Genomic DNA, 23,592 nt, shown 5'->3' with positions numbered 1-23,592 from the left:
AACTTTGCTTCAGGATAAGAACAGAAATCGGGCTCCGGCAGTGTGGTGGCAGCAGGAGGCCCCATTAGCTAAAGTGGTGCTTCAGGTTAAGAACAGTTTCAGGTTATGAACGGACCTCCGGAACAAATTAAGTACTTAACCCGAGGTACCACAGTATCTGGAAGACACCAGGCTGGGGAAGGCTGTTTTATGGATATCTTCCCTTCTGTGGACCTATTTCCATGCCACCATTTTTGCATCTTTGCTTTTGTTATGTGTTAGGCCCTACTGAAATGGAAGTACGTCAAGTTACAAGGTGCACTCTCTCCTTACAGCCTCTGCGTTCAACTTGTTCCAATTTTACATTAAAATAATTATAACCCCATGAAAATTGCTGGCATGCTGGCACTTATTACACATAATTTGGAACCATACAATAGGTAGAGGTAATTTCGGTTCTATTTCAGAAATATCTTTAGGCATGCAATAACAGTTGACTATTAAATAATTCCCCAGATATTCCGTAAAAAATGTATTCCGCTGGGGAAACACATGAGCTTGCATAAATAAAGCTGGTGGGCCGAATTAATCCGAATGCTTTTGTCATATACCTATTAACTACAGGAAAGCCAATTAGGGGAAAAACCACTCCACCAATTGAAGGCCGCTTTTCATGTTTGTTTTGTATCTAAAAGGGCTTATTGTTGACAAAGGCTAACCTAGCATTGCGGGCAAAAAAAATCTGCATTCAGCTCCACTCCCACATGAAACCGACGCGCGGTATGGAGAAAGTACACTCTTGAAAAATCAATATTGCCTATACCAAATTTAAGTGAATGTATTACTGCTATGTGCATAGTTATAAAATGTCACAGATAACCTCCACAGAGTCCTAGCTAAAGCTTTTTAAAAACGTCGTCCTCTCCCTAACTAGAGGAGCATCCCAATGTTCAAATGCCCAAAATTCAAAATTAAAGTGAAAGAGACGCAGTGGATATTAAAAGGATCCACAGCATGTGTTTTATTGTGCTGAATAATAACCAGAGATATATATGTTCTAGAGCTATAATCATACAATACCTGAAACCTGGGCTGAGTAAGAACACCCTTGTCTGGAAAGCTGTTACATTCACTGAATTGTCATCTCTAGATACTGTCTGCTTCTAGGTTATTTGGTGTCCACTTAGGTTATCTGCCTTCAGATGTATGTGTGTGCTTCACCTTTCTATATGGAACATGAAATACATTATAAATACCAATCGGTGATATCTGACTAAGTTATCGTCTGAGTATAACCTCTGAAATCAGTGGCTCAAGTCTATTGATTTCAGTGGGTACCCTCAGAAAAACAATACTGCTGGCTCATCTGAAAGCAATAAACGATGTCATATTCTGGTTTGTTTTCAGTCAAATCAAATTAGAATGTTTTCATCTCAAATTTCCCTCTCTGTGGAATTCCCTCCCATCAGATGTCCATGAGAGAAATAACTATACAACTTTGAGAAAACATCTGAAGGGTGGCAGCCCTGTATCGGGAGGTTTTTAGTGTTTGATGTTTTATTATATTTTTACATGTGTTGGAAGCCACCCAGAGTGGGGAAATAAATAATAATATTGTTTGTTGTTTGTAATGGTTCTAGGGGTTGCTCGTGCGTAAATCGATGCCACACCTGGCTAGGTTACCTGGGTGAACCCTTTCTGTTCGGACAGCCACTCACCTGTGGCTGTCTCAATCGCTGGCAGAATCCGTCAGTGGGCGTTTCTTGAACTTCTTCCAGCAAAGAAGCTCTTTGACGCCTAGTCGCCGCCTACTCTCCCTGCGCGGAAGCCTTCTGCACAGGGAGGGTGTGGGCAGCGGAGGACCCGTGCTCTCCCCACTGGTCTCCGGCGAGGAGTCATGGAGCCACCTCACCGATTCCCCCATCTGCCCCCCTTCTCCACTGGTGCTACGCTGAATTCCTTCCCCAGAAGATGGGCTGCTTCTCTCCCTCCCGGGACGCTCTCCGGAACCCCTCTGGAGCCCTCCCTCTCCCTCGGGCTCCGATGGCAGTTCCCTGACATTGTTGTTGTAGTAGTAGTTGTTGTATTTTAAATGAGATCCCTGGCTACTGACAGCTTATTTTATGTTATTTTATGTTAATCTACCAACAGTTCTCAAATTGCTGTGTAGTCTTCAATCTTCTCTAACCATTACAAATTATTCCACCAGTAGTAAGCATAAGGTTTTCTTATTTGCAGGCCTTTTTTGCAGTATTTTTTTTCAGCCGGAACTTGCCGGAACTCAGTACCAGCACCTCTCAGGTTGGTGCTATTGCCATTATAAGAGAACGAGGGAAGTGTTCATGGTGAAAAATAGCACTGGTATGTTGAAATATCAAGCAACCTTTCTTAAACATTGGAGTGATCATTCCTTTTGGGAGACCAGGCTAAAACTGAGCGATTGATACACATTTTAATCTTGAACATAGGAAGTCCCAAGCACATGTATAAGGGGAAAAACAACAACATGTCAGGATGATGTGTCATACTCTACCACATACTGAAAAGCAAATTCAAAGGCGGATATTTCCAACAGCACACTTTTGCTACTGCGCAGGGATACTTTTTTTGTATCATAATCTCGTGTGCTAATGGAAATGCTCCCATTTGCCTCTCACACTTTACTAACTACAGTTTCCAGGATTCCTTTAAATGTGCCATGGATGTGCTTTACATGTATGGTGTGGATCTGCCCAAGGGGAAAAGAAATACGTCAAGCAAACATGTCCATCTACCCTAGAAGCTGAGGCTTTTTGTGTGTGCAGTCGAGTTAATTTTCGAAACGCATGAAAGAAAACAAGAAGCAAAATTGTTCACACAATGTAAGAATGGATTTGTAACAATGTAATTCACAGAATGAGTGGCAGCAAATTATAGTAAAAGAGCAGAGCAGTTCTCCATTGTTTAAATTTCTGTTCTAAATGGTAAAGAGATAAGGAGAAAGTATACTTGGTAGGCTAATTCTCTGCTTATTGTCTAAATTTGTTGGCCAAGAAGGGAGGAGGGAGAACACAACCACTTTAAAAGGGTAAATGTTAAGTGTTATTTTTCTTCCTTAATAGCTAGACCACTCAAAATCATAATGCTGTGATTAATTTGGAAAGCTTTTACTCTTTGTTCCACCTGCGTCTAATTAGAAATGTCATGGTTTAGAATAAAAAAAAAATAATTAAAAAAATTTGTGGGAAGCCAATTATGAACGCAGTTGCTAGGACCTCTGCTGCATCTGCATTCCGGCAAGTTCAAAGATTGTGCATCACTCTCTCCCAGACCAAACACAGCAACCCAAATAGATTAAAAATGTAGCAGCATCAGACTTTGTGTTTTGTTCCTGAAAACTTCCACTGGCACAGCATTTCCACAAGGATTATGTGCTTAATTGAACATATGTAGGCCTCAGAATGGGAGCTCGCAAATAGTTCAAACTTGCCACAAAGCACACACATTTCCCCGTTCCGGCAATGAGTGATGCCAAACAGCTTTCCAGTCACAGTAACAGCCAAGCACACATTACTGGCTGAAAGGGCAGCATGCCATTGTACATGTCAGCATGGTTTGATGTGCAGCAAAATCTCCCGTTCTATGTGCATACCACTGGGTGGAGATGGTGAAGGGATGTCTTAGTTCAATGTGCATTATCAACATCTGCTAACATTAGCAGTAGGGTCAGGCTGAAGCTAGCTTGAGCAGCTACTCATTCACTCCTTATAGGCATCACAACCAACCAAGGCAAGTGCCTAGGCTGCTCTTGATGCTTCAACCAGTAGCCCTCACTGTTGTTCAGCCTCATTTCAGTGTTAAAGACTTGAGGGAGGGGGAGGAGGAAAAAATGGGGATGAAATCAAATTCTGGAGTGGAAAGAAGTTAGCATGGAGGTCCAGGTTGTGAAGGGGGAAACAATGGACAAATAAGGCAGGGCAACTTTTGATAGGAAGAATAATGGAAGAAATGAGATGTCGACTTCAGGTGAGATTCAGCCATGTTGCTGATGCAGATAGCTCGGAACACATGAAATCAAATATAAAATTGCTTGCTTGCTCTGTTTCTTTCTAAAGAGCAAGGGGAAAGCCCTCCAAATCTAGCTAGCAAGTTGGTCGCAAATTATCTGGTTCATTTGCAGGTTAATATTTTGGGGGTGCAACTTGTGGTCTCACACTGTAAGTTTTGCTTTGCTATTTTGTGCATTATTTAATTGCTTATTTTCTTTAATTGGTCTATTGCACATTTTACTATTATTTTGGTTCATATTGTATTGTAAACTTCCCTGGGATAAATATTATGAAGAGCAGTATATAAATGTCCTAAATAAATAAATTACTATATAAAGCAAAGAAACTCATCCGTGAGAAACTCAGGCTGCCATCCTAAACACACTTATGAGGGAGTCAGTACTATGACACGCAACAGGACATACGAATAAGTAAAGATGTGTTAGATGGGGTTCCTCTTTAGTCAGCTGGTCTTGATTTATTCCATGCACAACACTTTGCTTTATCCCCCACAACCCCCCAAAATTCAAACTTATCAGGGCTTTAAAAAGTGGAGGAGAGAAAGCAACAGGCAGATAATACAGACCACAGTAAGCAAAACTCTGAAAGAACATCATGAAGATTAGAATAAAACATTAACTAAGACTTTTCCCTCATGCTGAGGCAGAGGGGTTCCATTTTTACCCAACAAAGCTCTGGGTCACCACAGAGGGTAATAGATAGATTTTCTCTTCCTGTGATAAAACCAAAAGAATCATTTGATTCATAAATACTGATATCTAAAGAATGAGAACTTGAAGAGGGTATTTCAGAGGAGACGATAATTAAAGATCCTATCTCCTGGAGTTTTAGTTCCCTTACAGAGAAGCTTTTATTGAATTATTAGCAGTTTCTGGATTATCCTAAACAGTAACCTTTCTGATACGAAGTGTTTTGAGTGCTGATTTTTAATTAGGGATAGCTGTACCACAGAACAGTTCTATCAAAATTCGAAGAGAGTCGTCAAAGACCATCGGCCTTTCATTGTTGTGTCTGTCATGAGATTCCTTTTTAACATTCATGGACAGATTACTGCTAGTACATGCAAGCCTCCTTTTTGTCCCTTTTAAGGGCTCATTCTTATGTTACCTTTGAGCCACAGTTGATGCTGATGTGGAAAGTAAATTACAGGAGGGATAGGGTACCAGTCAGTGCCGGATTTATGTATAAGCTAAACAAGCTATAGCTTAGGGCCCCACTCTCTTGGGGACCCCCCCCAAAAAATACACTTCTTCTTAATTGTATTTCACTATTAATATACTTCTTCTTAATTGTATTTCAGTTCAACCATTACTTTGATAAAAGACATATATTGTTATGTGAAAATGAAAACAGTGACAATTTGTTGTTGACTAAGGACAGCTGGACATTACCTTCAGTAGCTTAGGGTCTCATTGAACCTTAATCTGGCCCTGGTACCAGTGACCCTCCACATCAGGGGCCAGCAACGTTTTCAGTTCCATGAGCACTTTTGGATTTCAGAGCGAGAGCTGTGAGCACAATCTCCTCCAGTCACGCTCTCCCCCCCCCCATGGATCACCCCCACCCTACCCCATGACAAAGGAAGAGTAAGCATGTGCACACAATTCACTTCTCAAAGTGATTGGGGGTAAGAGTCAGTTCTGCTATAATTAATATGAACCTTGAAAAACACACAGCGGAGTGCTATTCAATCAAGTTTTACTCAGGGTTGGCCAACTGAAATGAATGGGTCTTAATTTCAGTGGGTTTACTCTGAACAAAACTGAGTTGGCCATCACTCAAAAAGAGGAAGTGGGAAAGATTGCTGCTCTTCCACCTTTCTCTTTCAGCTTTATGTATGTTTCCAAGGCTGGAATGCAGGTGGCACTGTGATCTAAACCACTGAGCCTCTTGGGCTTGCAGATCAGAAGGTAGGCGGTTCGAAGCTGCAGGATGGGGTGAGCTCCTGTCACTCTGCCCCAGCTCCTGCCTACTTAGCAGTTCAAAAGCACAACAGTGCAAGTAGATAAATAGATACCGCTGTGGTGAGGAGGAAGACGGCATTTCTGTGCACTCTGGTTTCCGTTACGGTGTTCCGTTGCACCGGAAATGGTTTAGTCATGCTGGCTACATGACCCAGAAAGCTGGCTGTGGGGAAACGCTGTTTCCCTTAGCCTGAAAGTGAGACAAGTGTCACAACCCCATAGTCACCTTTGACTGGACTTAACCATCCAGGGGTCCTTTACCTTTTACCTATGTTTCCAAGGGGAATGCAGCTACATCCCGGGGAACAGAATATTGTCCTTATTTTGTTGTAAAATTTCACAGAGTGCCCTAAAAACCCACAACTCCCCTTTTCTTTTTGATGCAAATTCCTCAAAGCTCAGCAGGTGAAGTATTATGGAGTGTTTTAAAAATACCACCTCATTAAAGTTGGAGAAATCCCAATGCCTTAAAAAATCGTAACCAACATGTAGTGCAGTCTTTCCTAACCGGGTGCCATCCTGGTGCTGTTTGACTCCAACCCACACCATTCCTGCCCATTGGCCATGCTGACTGGGGCTGATGGGAACTGTAGTCCAAAAAACCCCAACAACCCACACGGAGGGCACCAGTTTGGGGAAGGCAGGTGTAGAGCTTTGTTTCTATCCCCATAAATCTTTGACAGAAGAGTTTAACATCATATTACTATTGTACTTGAACAGTGTATTTAGTGATCCAGAAACTCTTGTCATTGTACACTGGGCACAGTTCCCCTAACACTTATCTATCTGTATATTTTGCTGACTGCAGCAATGATAAATATTTCATCATATTTTATTCCTGCACAATAAATTCCCTCACAGTGAAATTAGTTCCTATAATTAAGTCTTTGAACAAAGCTGAGGTGTACTGAAATATAGTTAAGATGATGCTGGGATATAAGCAAAGGAAAGACACCATGAGCAATAAAAAAGTAAGTATGGAGTTATGGAGTAAGTAGCCCTTCCAGCTGTGAGACTGAGCTTCGAAATTAAAACAGTAGCTATGGCTGAGCAGGCAAAAAGATTCAGTTTAGATGAAACTGGTCCATTAATTAATATAATATAGTTTAAGTGTTCTTTCCCAAAAGACTGCATCCACCACACTCACACACGACAATTGCATATCCTTCAATATTTCTCCAATGAAGATAGGGACATCCAATTGCTTCTTCCATGCAACTGAAGGCAGCTTTTGGCCATTGCTCAGTAGTAAAGCCCTTGGTTTGCAGGCAAAAAGTCCCACTTTAAACCCCTGGCATCTCCAGTTAGGGCTGGGAGAGATCCATGCCTGAAATCCCAGAGAGCCTATTGAGCTCCCATCAAGTGCAACTGTCAGGCTTTGGGGACTCTGATCCCTCCCACGGTGGCAGCCAAGAAGCAAAGAAACCATAAAAGTTCTTACCATGTAATTTATTCAATAATTCACAGAGAGCGATGAAGGAATGCAGTCTTCCCTAAAGAACGGCGCTGCTCCAAGTAAAGTCCCACCCTCCTTCTTCTCTCAATTCTACGTCACCCCTGCGTCAGCTAATCTGAGCTTTCTGCCTCTGAGCTCTTTGTTCTACTACCCTCAATGCCCGCCTGGTTCTGGGAGAGGGGTGTGTGTCAGGAATGCTTTCCAAGGACACTGAGTCTGCCAGCTGTCTCTCCCCTGGTGCTTCTTCTTCTTCCTGCTTTTCCTCTTCTGATACTTCCCAACTTCTGCTCTCTGCAGCCTCTGAACTATGCCCTTCTGCAAACCACTGTTCTAAATCTATACTGTCCTCCTGATTTCAGGAAGGTTCAGGAGAAGGGGGGGGCAGTCCTCACCATTCCTCCTCAGTCCTGCCCCTGACACCAGCTGATGGCGATGGGAGTTGTGGTTCAGCAGCATCTAGAGGGTGCTGCATTGGCTATCTCTGGTCCAGGGCTAAAGGAAGTTAAGTGGGTCTGAATCTGAGCAACATCATGGGAGGAATGTTTCTAGCTACTCTTTTATTAAAGGTAAGCTAAAGGTAAAGGAACCCGGGACAGTTTGTCCTTTCAAAGGCGACTATGGGGTGCAGCACTCATCTTGCTTTCAGGCCAAGGGAGCCAGCATTTGTCCACAGACAGCTTTCCGGGTCATGTGGCCAGCATGACTAAACCACTTCCGATGCAATGGAACACCATGACAGAAGCCAGAGCACACAGAAACACCGTTTACCTTCCCACCACAGTGGTACCTATTTATCTACTTGCACTGGCATGCTTTCCAACTGCTAGGTTGTCAGGAGCTTGGACAGAGCAATGGGAGCTCAGCCCCGTTGAGGGGATTCAAACCGCCTACCTTCTTATCAGCAAGCCCAAGAGACTCAGTGGTTTAGACCACAGCGCCACCTGCTCCCAAAAATGTTACCTTAAATTTTACTAACAACAGCAGCAGCAGCAGCAGCAGCAGCAGCAACAACAACAATAGCAGCAGCAGCACAGGGACTGACATCAGCTGTTGTCATGTGAATTGTAGTCCTCCCTCCCCAATTTTGTGGGCAAACTACTTTTGTGCCATGTCCATTTTTTTCTCATTTCACTTATTCTCTGAGAGTAACTCAGCAGTTGCGCAATTTACTGTGATGAGTACTTGATGAAGACAGACCATTTTCAGAGAGACTGCTGTAATTCTGGTAAAGAAGGAGGGGGGGGGCATAAAGACGTCAGCAAGATGACAAAAGCATGGCATATGTACAGTGTACTTTGTTGCGAGTGAAGCATGAAGGAAAGTCAAAGGCAGACTTCATTATTTCAGTAAGTCCCAAAATCTAAAATGTGTCACTATTTGTGACAGCAAATTGAAGTGCTCTGAGGAAGTTCTCAAAAGAAGAGATGACAGAATCACAAAGTTGCATTTGTATCTAATGTAAAAAGAACTACAGAGGGATCATTAAAATGAAACTCTTCATGTAGCTGCATAATAGATGTAAAACACACTTTTCCAGAGGAAAGGGTACTATCTCATTTGAAATTTAAATGCAAGAAATGACAAAGCAATGCCAATTACTTTTGGATAATAGCCTTCTGCACTGCAGAGTCAAAATGGACATTTGCAGTGCCCTTTGTATTCGAGAAGCTCCTTTGAGTCACTCAACGTGGATTTGATTACTAAATTAATAGAATTTATCATATTTTATCAAATTTAGGGCATATACAGTTGCCCGATAAATGGTTGCTTCTGATTACACAAACTGTCTTTGTTGCAAAAGGTTACGGCTTTTACAAAGAGCTACATGGCAGAGTTACAATATATTCAAATCAAAAGGGTTCCCAGCTAATCAAGGCTTGGGCACTTGGAAGCGCTGCCATTTGCTGTGACTTTGAGAAGTTCTGTCAGTGTCATCAGTAGATACCAGCATCTTGCAATCAAGTTTTAAATCTAGGCCAAACCTAATCCTCCATTATCTCAGAAGGGTTTGGCTGCTTTCGTCATTTTGTTTCATGTGGCATTATTTTTAACCCACCCTAGGACCAAAGGCAAGGTAAAGGCAAAGGACCCCTGGACAGTTAAGTCCAGTCAAACTTGACTATGGGGTGTGCGGTGCTCATCTCACTTTTTAGGCCGAGGGAGCCAGTGTTTGTCCACACACAGCTTTCTCATCAAACACATCCTTTCAGTAGTCATGTCATTTACTTTCATAGAATAGAATCATTGAATTGCAGAGCTGGAAGGGTCCACAAGGGTAATCTAATCCAACCCCCTACAAGGCAAGAATCTTTCACCCAATGGGGACTCAAACGCATGAGCCTGAGATTATTTTACTTTTACTTTCAAGGAAATAAACAACTACTTAACTTTTAGAAGACATCTGAAGGTAGTCCTGTATAGGGAAGTTTTTAAATGTTTGATGGCTTGCTGTGTTTTAATTTGTTCGAAGCCCCCCAGAGTGGCTAGGAGAATCCAGTCAGATGGGAAATAAATAAATAAATAAATAATAAATATTAAGCAATTTTTTTTTCATGCATAGGGTCTTTTCAAGCTCCTCTCTCCCCTTATGGTTTATGTTGCTTTCACACATAAATGCTAGATGAGGGCTAAAAGGTAAAAATAAAACAAAACATAAAACCTTTAAGAAGTACCTGCTTTCTTGATAGTGAAACACATACACACCATGACACATTTTCAGTTGAAATAAAGCAAACATGGTGGGCAGAAGGTTTGAATTAAAAAATAAAACATGGCAATTAGTTTAAGTGTTATTATATTTTACTTTGAAAACCTTTGATAAAAATTTGATTTAGAACATAAAAAGGGGGGGATAAAACCTTGCATAACTAGCTGATTGCTCTGATGACTAGTAGAGAACCAGATAATTACGCTACTACTTTAGAAAATAATAGTTTGAGAAAGAGCACACAAGCTTAATTTTCCATTTGTGTGTGGAGGGAGGACTTTTCAAGTTTATTGTACAACAGCAGGAATGAAAGAACAAAACAAAACCCATGACCTAGAAGTGCTCCTCTTGTTACATAGAAGAGTATAGTCCCTAATGGGAAATAGAGAAAGGGGAAACAAAATCACTACCCATAGCTTATGAGTCTCATTCGCTATCTCTAAAGCGCAGAGAGGATGGTTTTAGGCCATTTTCTATTGGCATAATCAATCTTAGAGGGAGGGGAGGGAGTTTGACCTCAGGTCTAGGACCAGTAGAGTCCCTTTATGCCATAGTGACTTCAGATGGATTGACTGGCCATGCTTTCCACTAGGAGAAAGGAAATTAACACTTGACACGGATTTCTCAGCAGAGGAAAATGAAAGGAATGCAAGGAACCATTGAACATTTATCTTGTTTGGAAAGGTGCGGTTTCCCCGGAAAGCACAGAAACCTTTTCATCTTCTCACTTAAATGAGGAAGAACAGCGGAGGTGGAGGACTCTAACAGATGCCAGCAGACAGGCAGTTTTCCTCTGGTCTTAAAATGGAGGCTGCGTTGCAACATGGCTGAAAGACAAGCACCCAGTCCAGAAAGACAGCATAGTTATAAAACTGAGAGAACAAGCCCCTTTTCAGCCCAACCCATCTACCGCATGTTTGCTGGTGGCGTTTCCATTCAGAACGGAGTCTGATTCACTCTCTTATTAATGAACCAAAGTCGTAGCATATGTCATGCAATGTGCAGAGTGGAGGCTGATTCAGCTAGAGGCCCCCTCCTCCACCGAGGAAGACAGGAGCCTTTGCCAAGCCCATTTCTCAAATGTACGCACTTCCACTTGAAAGAGCCTGCTCACTCAGCAGTACTCCAGCCAGGACGGAGAGTGCTTCTCCTCCATGGCATTCATTTAGACTGCGATTCGTGAACAAGACATGAGCAGCCTCTTATTGATCAGCCTTTTCTAATGGACACTAAAAGCCCCAAACACCCCAAAACCTCTCACCATGAATAATGATTCAGAATGTTTGGGAACAGAATATTGCCTATGTAAAAGCAGACGATGCAGTAATAATAATAAACTAATCTGTCAAAACATGATCCAAATGTAGCTCCACACCATCTGAAAAACTATTTCCAGCAATGTAGAGTAATGAAGTGTCTTATGGGTGAGAGACCTTTCCCTAAATGTAAAGAACTGAAGACAAACAAAGCTCTGAAAGACTGAATAAGACACCATCTAGTCCAATATCTCATTTCCAGCAGCAGCTAACCAGGGAAGCCTAAAAGCAAAGCATGAAGGCAAGTGAGCTCCCAGCAATTTATATTTAAAGGTACAGTGACTTTGAACTTGGGAGGATCCATTTAATTGTATATTTTTTGAATAAATTTTAGTAGAGTTTATAAAGAGTGATACAAAACTTAATATCAGATAACTTTTTTTTAAGCCTACATTAATCTAAATAAAATAAAATAAAATAAAAACACTGAGGGGGAAAAAAGGAAACGAGGAGAAAAAAGAAAAAAGTGAGAGAAAGTGATTATAAGAGATAGAAAAGAACGTAACAGAGAAAATAGAAAAGATAAATTACAAAAATTAAATAAGTTCCAATTCTTTTCATTTGTCCACTATATATAAACAATATTCACTTCATCCACTCCAAAATAACACCTAACAAAAACTCTTTCTATAAACCAACATTATCTTAAACCCCCAAATCCACGTCATTGTTTCATTTTCATGCAAAAAGTCTATGAGAGGTTTCCAATCTTTAGTACCGGTAAATGTTAACAATTATATTTCTCTAATTAAACGTGTCGATTTTAATTATCATGGCTAATACACTTTGATAGATCTTCTTCTTGCAAACTGGTGTAATCCCATTTAAGACAGTGGCTCTCATAACATCCCGTAGCAGTACATTTGATAAGGTGATTGCACATCCAAACACTTTTTTCTTAATCCATCAGGAAATGCTACAAGCCCATGGGGTCATTTGAGTTTATCTTTTCCTGTATTGTGCCATTTCCATGAAGTCACTTCCAGGTGCAGAGACCATACTGTGTAAGCAATCCAAACATCACAGATTTAAATAAAATCATTACAGTACTGATTGTTTTCATATCAATTCTCTTTCTAATAATTCCTAGCATGGAATTTGCATTTCCCCCCACTGCAATTGACACTTACATTGAGCTATTCACCACAAGCCCATAGCCAGCATATATCTCTCTATACCAACATAAATCACCTTACATTTAATGCTAAGCTTTATTGGGCATTTTCATGCCCATTCAGAAGTCCTTTTGGTGTTGTTCACAACACACCTGAGTTTGCAACATCCTGAGTAATTTGGTGTGATCTACAGATATAGCTACAACACTACTCACCTTTAACTTCACACCAATTATAAATAAGATAAAGTTCACTAATCATGATACACATATTTAGAGCATCCCACTGTTTATTTCACACCATTATCCATTTATTCTAACCCTCTGCCTCGTTTTCATATGAAGGATCCATAAAATCTAATCCTATGAGCTTTATGTTTACTCCAGAACCTTTAGTGGAGTTTTGTCAAACTGGTTTTTTTGAACATGCAAATGTATACTGTCTACTAGACCTTCTCTATCCACACATCTCAAAGAGGTTGGTGAGACATGATTTATTTTATTTTATTTATTTGCTTGTCTTTATTGTTTTGCCAGAATTGTTGCTCGTTTTTTGTCTTCCTTGATTGAACCAACTGTTTTAAATGCTTGATCCAAACTGCATAGTTGCACACAGGAGACCAATATTACCTACTTTATATTAACAATGCGAAATAAAGGAAGATGGAAACTGTCAGGTTTCTTTAAGATATGAATCAGGACAAAATTACCAAGGTCACCTTCAGACTGTATTTTGTGGGAGTGATTCAAGAGCATACTGTAAAATTCAGGTTTGCATAATCAGTAGATTTGTTGCCTGAATGCAACAAATCCACTTCAAAAAGTATTTTTGTTGTTAGGGAAGTGCATTGGAGAACAGAATGAAAGAGTGTGGGATGAACAAATAATTAACGGGAAAATGTATAAACACCACATAAGCAAATCAGGAAGAACACTAGTTGTCATAAACCACTGAATTGGAACAAACAGTGATTGGGTTTTATTCTGATTTGGCAGTAAATAGTGGGTTTTTCTTGAGGAAAACAGTGGGACAAAAACCAACCAAACAGACCTGGAAAGTGTGGCACAAAAGGAAGTTTGGATGAACCTATAGTCTAACTTCCGCATAAGCATCGTGCAAGCAAATCAAAGTGAATGCTCAATAAACACATGGTCTAGAAGAGCCCCGAGTGAATCCAAACCCATATATTAAATAAATTCAAGGCTACAGCACTCAAAAATAAGTCATTCACCCCCCCCAACTTCATTTGCTAAATACAGAGCACAACAAACTACAGGCCAGTGACACATCATTTTGTAAGTCTTTTGTGTTTCTAGGTATACAGCAATAGTATTTTGCAAGAGAAAAGCTGCCTCTGAAGAACCCCTAGGATATTGCTTTAAGTTAACAAAAGCATCAAATCATTAATATGATTTAAAAATGGATGCAAAAATACATAGCCACACACATTATAGCACTACCCACATCATAGAATTCCCTCTTTTAATAGAATCATCTGAAATGAGTGTTGGGGGGGGGAGGGATACAAAGCCCAGAACTCTTACCGTGTAAGACTGGAATCCATTGATAAAGGGAGGAAGTGTAACTCACAGCCAAGTCTCCCAGCTCCAGTGCTCACTTCACTAAAAGAAATTAAGACAATAAGTCAATAATGGTTAAAGTTGCCATTCTCATGTCCAGTTGCTTGACATGGGAATAAGATATTCTTAATGTGCATGTGCCACAACAAAGTTATACTTTAGAGCCTCCTTTAACTGAGTTTTGATTATGGAATCCTATTATCATCTATTTACACCACATATGGGAAAACGATCTAAAACACAATCAAAAACAAATTAAGAATTGGAGAACGTGAACTGGATTCTTGGAAGGTTAATATGGGTTTGAAATAAGCCTACATGCAGGGGTACTTCTATAGATCTCACATCAGCAGGCAGTTTTTGTAGATGCACCACATATGCATTGGTGAATGTGGTCTTGCAGAATGGCGCCAGTGGTGCACTCTGAACCATTCTCCCTTCCTGACTTTAGTACAGATGCAAATATCACAATCAAAGGGATGTTCTTCTCTCACACACCTAGCATCATGTGACGGGTGGAGCAGCTGCTTTGGTTACTGGCCCTGGTTCCACCATCTTGTCCCCTGCATATTCCTCTCGCAGAGCTACAACTCCCACAGTTCCCTGGGAACAGTGTCTGACTGTACAGTACTACGCTGAACTTTAGTTTTGTGGGGGAAACAGGGGTTTCCCAAAAATCTCTCAGTCCGTTAACAAACTACACTTCTTCTTGGGGCTGGTCTTGCTTCAGCAGTGAGGAATAGCCCAGAGCGGTGGGCTCTGTTCATCCACCATGCCCTGCCATGGAAACACTGTATGCAAAGCCGCTTGGGGAGGCTGCATGAGAAGGACATAACAGCCAGGGCTGGTTCCAGGAGGGCAGCATGAACAGCACCTCCCACAATGCTCCAGGACAATCGCTCCGGCTGCACTCCCCCCAGGCTACACAACTGGGGAAGCTATGGCTTCTTGGAATGGTATGCTGCTGCTTTAAATGTATACTACAGATGGAACCCAAGTTTTAAGGAGGCAAAAAGAGAACTTTCTGTTTTATGCTTCTGCCATACACCACACATATGGTAAAGTTAAAGGACCCCTGGACAGGTAAGTCCAGTCAAAGGCGACTATGGGGTTGTGGCACTCATCCTGCTTTCAGGCCGAGGGAGCCAGAGTTTGTCCACAGACAGCTTCCTGGCCATGTGGCCAGCATGACTAAACAGCTTCTGACACAACAGAACACTGTAACGGAAACCAGAGTGCACGGAAACACCGTTTGTTTTCCTGCCACAGCGGTACCTATTTATCTACTTGCATTGGTGTGCTTTCAAACTGCTAGGTTGGCAGGAGCTGGGGCAGAGCAATGGGAGCTCACCCCATCACGGGGATTCGAACCGCTGACCTTCTGACTGGCAAGCCCAAGGGGCTCAGGGGTTTAGACCACAGTGCCACCTCCTTCCCTGGTAGCACCACACATAAAATATTACTGACCCTTTTAAAGTCTTCTCTTCAATAGCCCTTTAAGGATGCCTACAGAGCACTAGGAAGGTGGGAAGTTGGATAAATGAAAATAAATAAATATATACATATAAAATAAAATAAAAGTTAAGCAGGACTGTTTGTCTGTGATCAGATAGCTAATGCAGTTGTTCTACCCAGTGGCAAAGCTTCTAAAGTGACAACATCTGATGGGGATGTTTTCCACATCCCCGAACGACCTCGGAAAAACAAACCCAACTATTCAGTGTGTGCTAAGCTGCCCTATTAAGGCTAGAGGTTATTTCTGTCTTGTCACATGCAGATTTTGAATGGAATGGTCACCTACACCCTTTAACTAGATGTGCAGCCTTTGTGACTTTGTCGTTTGATGAGGTCTCAAGAAATGTGCTCGGAGAAACAACCTCTCCTTTGCCTACCAAGCTGTCAGAACAAACTGTTCCAAGGCCTTCAGAAAAAGATGGCGTGCACATGATCCTTGCTCCTAGTTAGTGCAGAAGGTCAAGAGAAATATAACAACCCTGAGACATGTATCTGGGGAAACCAGGAAACCATATCTAACTTAAAACTTGCACTGAAGACATCCTAGTTACCATTAAGATTGCAAATGCACAGCCAGATACAGTAATAACATTGCCCCAATGTTTAATGCTGCTCATCTAGGGTAGTAGAATGACACAACCACAGATTTATACAGTATTTATTATTCCATAAACCAGTGATCACCTAATTCACCCCATGAAAGGAAATCCATAATAGGAGTAAGATGTTTTATAGGCAAATGAGCAGCCAGGAAAATGTGGGGGGTTATGTGCCAGAGAGGGATGCTGGTGGCGCTGTGGGTTAAACCACAGAGCCTAGGACTTGCCGATCAGAAGGTCAGCGGTTCGAATCCCAGCGACGGGGTGAGCTCCTGTTGCTCGGTCCCTGCTCCTGCCAACCTAGCAGTTCGAAAGCACGTCAAAGTGCAAGTAGATAAATAGGTACTGCTCCAGTGGGATGGTAAACACCGTTTCCGTGCGCTGCTCTGGTTCGCCAGAAGCGGCTTAGTCATGCTGGCCACATGACCCGGAAGCTGTACGTTGGCTCCCTCGGCCAATAAAGCGAGATGAGCGCCGCAACCCCAGAGTCGGCCACGACTGGACCTAATGGTCACGGGTCCGTTTACCTTTACCTTATGTGCCAGAGAACCTTGATAGGTAGAGGTCCTCTTGGATGTACACACTTCATGCCTGTAGCCTATCAACCCTCTGTTTACTGTGAGGAAACCTTGAAATAACACTACTATACTCACAGCAAACTTGTGGTTTGCTTGCTGTTCAGTTACCAAGTGCTAGACATGCATTGGTGAACTTGCTCTACCTAGCAAAGATTTGCAGTTAATCTTCAACATATGCGTGCTGAGGATTACAACCCAAGTAGCAGAGCACTTGTCAGAGAGAATTTAATGACACAATGCCCTGGCTGGTACATAATGCTAAACAGTGATGTGGTGTGGGGGCTCAGGGGCAGTTGTCCTGGACACAAAATTGTTGGGGCACAAAATTCAACACCTGGTTCTGCCTCAATACAGCTGCACACTTCCATTTCTGGGCTCCATTGCAAACGGCTTCTCCATGAAACCAGGAAGTGACCTCTCCAGACAACGGAACGGCTCTTCGTTTCTTATCTCTGAGGCTGTGATCTCCTAGGTGTCATGGACACCATTAGGCAGTTGAATGCTCCTGCGTGCATTGTCTGTTTTCCTCCCTCCCACCTACCCAAGCACAGCCGTGGGCACTGGCAACCCATGCTGCACCACTGATGCTAAAGTATGATTTATTTAACCTTGATGTGTCATTATGTGTGAGCCCTGTCTAGCAGCTAAATTATGGTTTGTTTACTGCCAAAAATGTTATAATCTGGAGCCATGGTTCATCACCGGTTCCATAAATCTGACTTTGTTTAAACTATGGCACAGCATCATGTGCAAACACAGCACCTGTCCTTAGGAATTAGGAATAATGGAGTCAGGCAAAGTACTTGGGGGGAGGAAGAGTTCTGAATCCCTCAATTGTAGACTTCTAAGTTGCTCCAAGTGGGAGTAAAAATATTTATTTCCCGTAGGATGAATAACTTTTCTACCAAAAGGCTTTACATTTTTGAGGCTTTTAAGACTATAAGGTTAGATAGACTACATCAGTTTATTGAACAGATAGTGGAATGCCAAGTTTCACAAGAATTCTGGGAGAAATAAGCCCTTTGAAGCATACCCTATTAATATAAAATATTGTTCAGAAAGGAACATGTGAAGTTTCTCCCCCATGCCCAAAGCCAAACTTCAAGCTTCTCTGTACTGACTCATCACACACCACATCACTAATCCCTTCCACCTCTGCATTTTCATAGATTTTCTGATCAGGTAATAAATGGAGAGATACATCTTATGCTCAGCATTCAGAAAGTTAGCTGTGTTTGTGGCACAGAAAGCCCATTTCATTTTGGAAAGAGAGTGAAGAAATGCTTAGGGTGTTGAACTAGAAGTAGGCAGGCCGCAGCTTCAAAACGCCGCTAAGCCAGTCATCATTTTTCTGCCTAATCTACCCCACAGAGTTGTTATGGGGTAAAACTGGGGGAGGTGAAGAAAACTATCATCTCCTTAGAGAAGGGGTGGGGAGATCCAGCCTGCAGGTTTAATTTGACCCTTGGGAAGCACTTCTCAAAGAGGACAACTGATCATCAGTCCTTTGGGTAGGGCAGTGCAAGAGAATTCGACAAGTGTCAATCATCTGACATCATTCGGATGTCAGGTGGTTGATCAGACCTGTGGAAGCTGGCCCATGGGTGTGTTTGGGGTGTGTGGGGAGAGACAAGGATCTAGCTCAGTGGGCCAAAAATGGTTACCCACCCCTGCCTTAGAGGAAAGGAGATCAGTGCAAGAAAAACATCAACATTTCCTTGCTCATGTTTTATATTGAAATGCCAAAATTGCAACCCTACCAAAAAAAAAAAAAAAAAAACTAACGTGAAAAAGGGGACACTTAAGCTAAACATCAGTGCTCGGCAGCTTCACACTTTACCACCCCTGCTACATATTGCTGAATACTCTTCTCTGCCTGCTGTACATTTAATTAATTTACTCTTCAATAAGCTGCCCTGCGCTGTCTTGTAAGGAAAGTACTGTAAATTGAATAAATACAGAGCTGCTTTTATACATTTACTGGCGCTCACTCACCATGTCTCATTTCAGAAGCTCCACTAGTAATAGAAGAGAGAATCTAAAACTAACAGGCTTATTCCTCTTTCGTCAAGAAAAACCCACAAGGAAGCTGAACAGAGCAACTTCTGTTAACATTCTGGTATGTGTGTGTGATAAAAAATTAAGCCCACTCTGCATCCCAGCCTCTTGCTCCTCCATCTCTCAGGACTGTCAGCTGCACAGAACAAAGGAAGCAAGTCGGAGGCTATGTGTCCATATCTTTCCTAGAAAACTGTGTCAGCTACCACTGCAGGTCTTTGTACATCTACAAACAACTGCCAACGTGACTGTATCCTTTGCGCTCCCTTCAGCTTCAGTATAACCTGATGAAAGGGGGGAAATGCCGCTGGTGTTTTTGCTCTTTTTTGCTCTACTGTTATATACCCAAGCCTCACCTGTCATCTTTCAGAATCTTGTCCATGACCCGAAAGCATGAACCAGGACCTCATGGCCTGAAGCTAGGAGCTGTCCTCAGAGTCTTGAGATTCAGAGTCTGCTTCAGATACAGTTAATGGCTCTGTGACTGGCAGACAGTAAGAAGCATCAAGACTAGTCCTGTCTGTAATAAATACTGTCCTAGAAGCCTGTCCTTCTGCCCCTTGCTTTGTCAACAAGGCAATACCTTCTGCCTGCTGTATTTCAGACCTTTGGCCTTACTGTGACTTCCAGTAATTGACATCAGGCTTTGCAAACAGACATTCCAGGCCCAGATTTGGATGCAGTCACCCATACCTCCAACCCAATAAATGCTTACTGCTTAAGCGATGGTGGGCAATTTGAATAGTACAGACTTCGGGACACTCCAAGGCAGGGGTAGCCAGTGTTGTGCTACGTACTGCAACTCCCATCAGTCCCAGCCCTATATTGACCTGGCAAGATATCGCAAATCATGATGTGTGTGCTATGCAAAAATCACGATGTGGGCAAAACCGTGAAGCCAGTCAGTGCCTTGGTATAGCGCCATCCTTATTTCAGACACTGTGATATATCACAATGTTTAGCTGGTGATATATCACAATGTTGAAAACCAGATATCACCCAGCCCTATTCCCTACCCCTGATACAATATATTCTTCTTCTTTTTTAGTTATATTTTTCTTTTTTTGTATTGGTAGTGGTTTGTTTGTATTTTTTGTGTTTTGGTGTTTTAAGGTGAATGGATGTATTGTTTATAAACCAATAAAAATTGAAATGGGAAAAAAATACAATATATTAATTCTATCCCCAACCCCTCCTCCCACAAATATCTGCCAATGTTCAATGACTTAACAATTCTTCTATCTAGGGAACATGCTACAAGCTTCTGAATTAGCTGCGGCTGATATGACAACCTTTTCGGGTTCAGTTACCACTACAAATTGCAATTTCTGTTAAAGCTGAGCCTGACATTCAGTGTTACTTCAGCTGCAGGGTAATTAATAAAAAGGAAACATCACTTGACAGAAAATACCAGTTACCAACGGAATTATATAACATTATGGCCTACTAAACTTTTACGATCCTCCCTTTCATAATCTCGACTCATTAAGTACACAAATGGGATTTGTTATGACAAAAAGGTAAAGAGGGGAAGGTAGGGGAGGGATTGCTTCATTCAAAGAGCACTTAGTTTCCATCACAGCCACAACGAATCAACCAAAAGCCAGAGAGAATTAAACACAAGCATCGCCTCTCCTGAGCAGGCACTTAAGAGCTGGGGCTCAGAGGTAGGTCATTTGCCTTAACAGCCAATGGTCCCATGTTCAGTTCTTGGCGTCTCCAGGTAGGTCTGGGGGGGGGGTCCCCTCTCCTTGACCCTGGAGAGTTGCTGTCAATTGATATAAGAAGAGTTTGGGGGTCGGGAAATGGTTTTATAAGTTGCATCTATCTTTGTTTCTCAATTTGATCCTTTTATGTGGTTTTGCATGTACTGTGGTATTTTATGCATTGTGACTGGCAGCTATTTTTATTGATCACAGTCTAGTAATTATTTATTACCTTTGCTCTGAGTGAATTTCTGTTCAGTTATTATTTGCTGACATTTTGAGAGTTTGTTTTATTGTGCCGCCCAAGGCCTGCACCTTCCTGCTCCTGGCTGTGGGTTCGGCAGCAGCCCTGGGGTTAGGAGAGAGCCAAGGGGGCTGCCTGGCAGAGCCGTGTCACGAGAAGCATGCGACACACCACCCTGAGGTATCAAAGGGGGCAGGCAGCAAGAGGGGGCTCTGCCCCACAAGGGGAGGGTCTGGCCAGCTGCCTACTTTCCACTCACAGACCACTCGGCTGCCCAGAAGACACACATGCTATTTGAGAAAAGGAAGCCACTTCCCTCCCAGTCTCTCAGCACCTTCAGGACCACTGCAGCCCAGTTGCATCCTTCTGAATTTGTGCCTGGGGCAATGGCCTCTGTTTGTCCCCCCCCCCATGCTATGCCTCTGGCTCTGCCTCTGAGCTATGGGCCTCCCCCTGCTTGAACACTAGTTACTACCATACAAATGTTAAGTATTATTATTAGTGTTGAAGAAAAAAATCAGTAATGTAAGTACCACCTATTTAGTAGTAGCACTTGTTCTGGAATTTCCAATAATAGGTTCTTTGCATCCGACTCTAGTATCTGGTAATCAACCTTAATAAACTTTCCTACTCGTGAAGAAAATAAAAAGGTATCTTTAAAAAAACAACAACAAACCAATATGCAGTAGTTCAGTTACTTTAAGAAGTGAAGGTAATCAAATATGTGAACAATCTAATTTTCAATATATTTGAAATACAGACAGTGCTTTCTTTCTATAAAAAATGTTTAGGGATACTCTCATTTTCCTACTCTTATTGAAATACTGCCACTTAATGAGGCCAAACTTAAGATTCACAAAATGTTTAGGGTTATGCGTCCCCTTGCATCCCCCCAGAAAATAAACACTGAATACACGGAACAAATAACATAGATTCCGAACCATGTACATCTTCTGTTCCTTTTCTAGAGACAACTGAGGTTCTCACCTGCTTACTGGATTAGTGGCTTGACTACCTTATTTTTCATTGTGCACAGGTACAAAGAAAAAAACACAAAACCCACTATTTCAGGGTTGGGGAACCTCAGGGCCAAGGGTGCTAAGTCTCTCTATCTGGCCCTTTAAACTCTTCCCAGGCTACTCAGTGTCTCTAGCAGGCTCTTCTTGTGTTCCTAGGGGAGTCCAGAGGGCCAGAAACAGGTTCCTGGCAAGCCACATTGTTAAATATAATGGTTTAATTCACACAGAAATGAAAAATGTGTTGTATTAATGAAGGTTTAAAATGAAAAACTTGCTAAATGTATATTGCTAACACTGGGTTTCCCCCCACAGGGTTCTAAACCTGAAATCATGCGAGAGGTATTGGGTTGCAAATCTCCATTTTGAAAGGAGTTGCTTTGAGTCTTTTCTCTCAAAGTCAATGGAGTGAAGATGTAAACTGAGTCCTCTCTCTGAATGCCACAGGGAAAACAATGCATGGAAAGGGCTTTCCTGAAGGAAGAGCAAACAGCCTGGAAGCTTTAAAGCAGGCTGGAGAGCGAGAGAGAGCGAGAGTGAGAGACCTTTGCTTATAGGTCTGTTTGGGTTATTCCGTATTTTGTAAGATGCTGAGCCTGTGCTGGATAGCAGAAGCTATTGTATAGACATTTTCTGATGTCTTGATTCTGTTATGAAAAAAGTACTGCCAGTAAAAGCTTGCATAATATTTTCATGGGCCTGGATAATGCTTCATTTCCAAAGGAGTCGGTTCTTATGCTTCCAGTCGCTTCAAACTGCACAATATTTAATATCTGCAACACTCATTGTGCATCAGAAACTAGTCTAGTCTCCCTTGCAGAGCCCCTTCCCCAAATTCCGGTGGACGTCCATGCACTCAACTGTGAAGCTCACTGGGTGACCCTGAGCCAGCCACAGTCTCTTAGTCTAACCTGCCTCACAGGGATGTTGTGAGGATGAAATGGGGAGGAGGAGAACCATGTTCTTTGCAGGACAAAGGTAAGGTACAAGGTAAAGGGTAAAGGTAAAGGGACCCCTGAGATACAAAGGTAGGGTAAAGGTAAAGGGACCCCTGACCATTAGGTCCAGTCGTGACCGACTCTGGGGTTGTGGTGCTCATCTCGCTTTATTGGCCAAGGGAGCCGGCGCACAGCTTCCGGGACATGTGGCCAGCATGACTAAGCCGCTTCTGGCGAACCAGAGCAGCGCACGGAAACGCCGTTTACCTTCCCTCCGGAGCGGTACCTATTTATCTACTTGCACTTTGACGTGCTTTTGAACTGCTAGGTTGGCAGGAGCAGGGACCGAACAACGGGAGCTCATTCCGTCGCGGGGATTCGAACTACTGACCTTCTGATTGGCAAGTCCTAGGCTCTGTGGTTTAACCCACAGCGCCACCCGCATCCCAACAAAAGTAATAACCAGCAATAACATTCTAACATCCCCCTTTCCACCATCCTGAATCCCATCTAATCCTCTGGCCCTGTATGTAGCTTTTCTTTCAGAAGACCTTTGAAACATTAGAGCAATGTGATGTGAATGGAGCTTCATAAAGCTCCAGAGAGCATTTAATGGCACATATAGGAGGTGTTAAAATGTCAAGTTGATTGTGCTGACATGGCTGTCTGCACAATAATGATATTCAGGTGTATTATTTATACTTGGTTGCATACTGAACTACTACCAAAGTGCTATCAAATTCCATTTTTAATGCAAGTGAACAATTGCCGA

The 23,592-nt window shown here is 42.2% G+C and overlaps 1 protein-coding gene and 1 long non-coding RNA gene across 6 annotated transcripts in view; one reads left to right on the top strand and one right to left on the bottom strand.

The window, feature by feature from the left end:
- LINGO2 (leucine rich repeat and Ig domain containing 2) overlaps positions 1–23,592 on the bottom strand; it is a 520,455-nt gene that overhangs the window by 307,997 nt on the left and 188,866 nt on the right. For 4 of the 5 annotated variants that reach the window (XM_083593419.1, XM_083593423.1, XM_083593417.1 and 1 more), the window contains one exon: positions 14,131–14,208. The gene's annotated coding sequence lies outside the window, so the exon portion shown is untranslated. Of the gene's footprint in view, positions 1–14,130; positions 14,209–19,272; positions 19,290–23,592 lie in introns of those variants that run through there. The other variant, XM_083593420.1, reaches the window with a different exon arrangement.
- LOC310753149 lies at positions 17,409–22,497 on the top strand. The gene is made up of 3 exons (XR_014543233.1): positions 17,409–17,450; positions 18,869–18,977; positions 22,198–22,497. It is a non-coding gene; the product is annotated as an uncharacterized lncRNA (long non-coding RNA).

This window comes from Podarcis filfolensis (assembly GCF_964270895.1).
Source record: "Podarcis filfolensis genome assembly, chromosome: 17".
NCBI classification, from domain to species: Eukaryota; Metazoa; Chordata; class Lepidosauria; order Squamata; family Lacertidae; genus Podarcis; species Podarcis filfolensis.
Note: the sequence above shows the minus strand (reverse complement) of the source record. Positions and strands in the feature narration are given on the sequence as shown.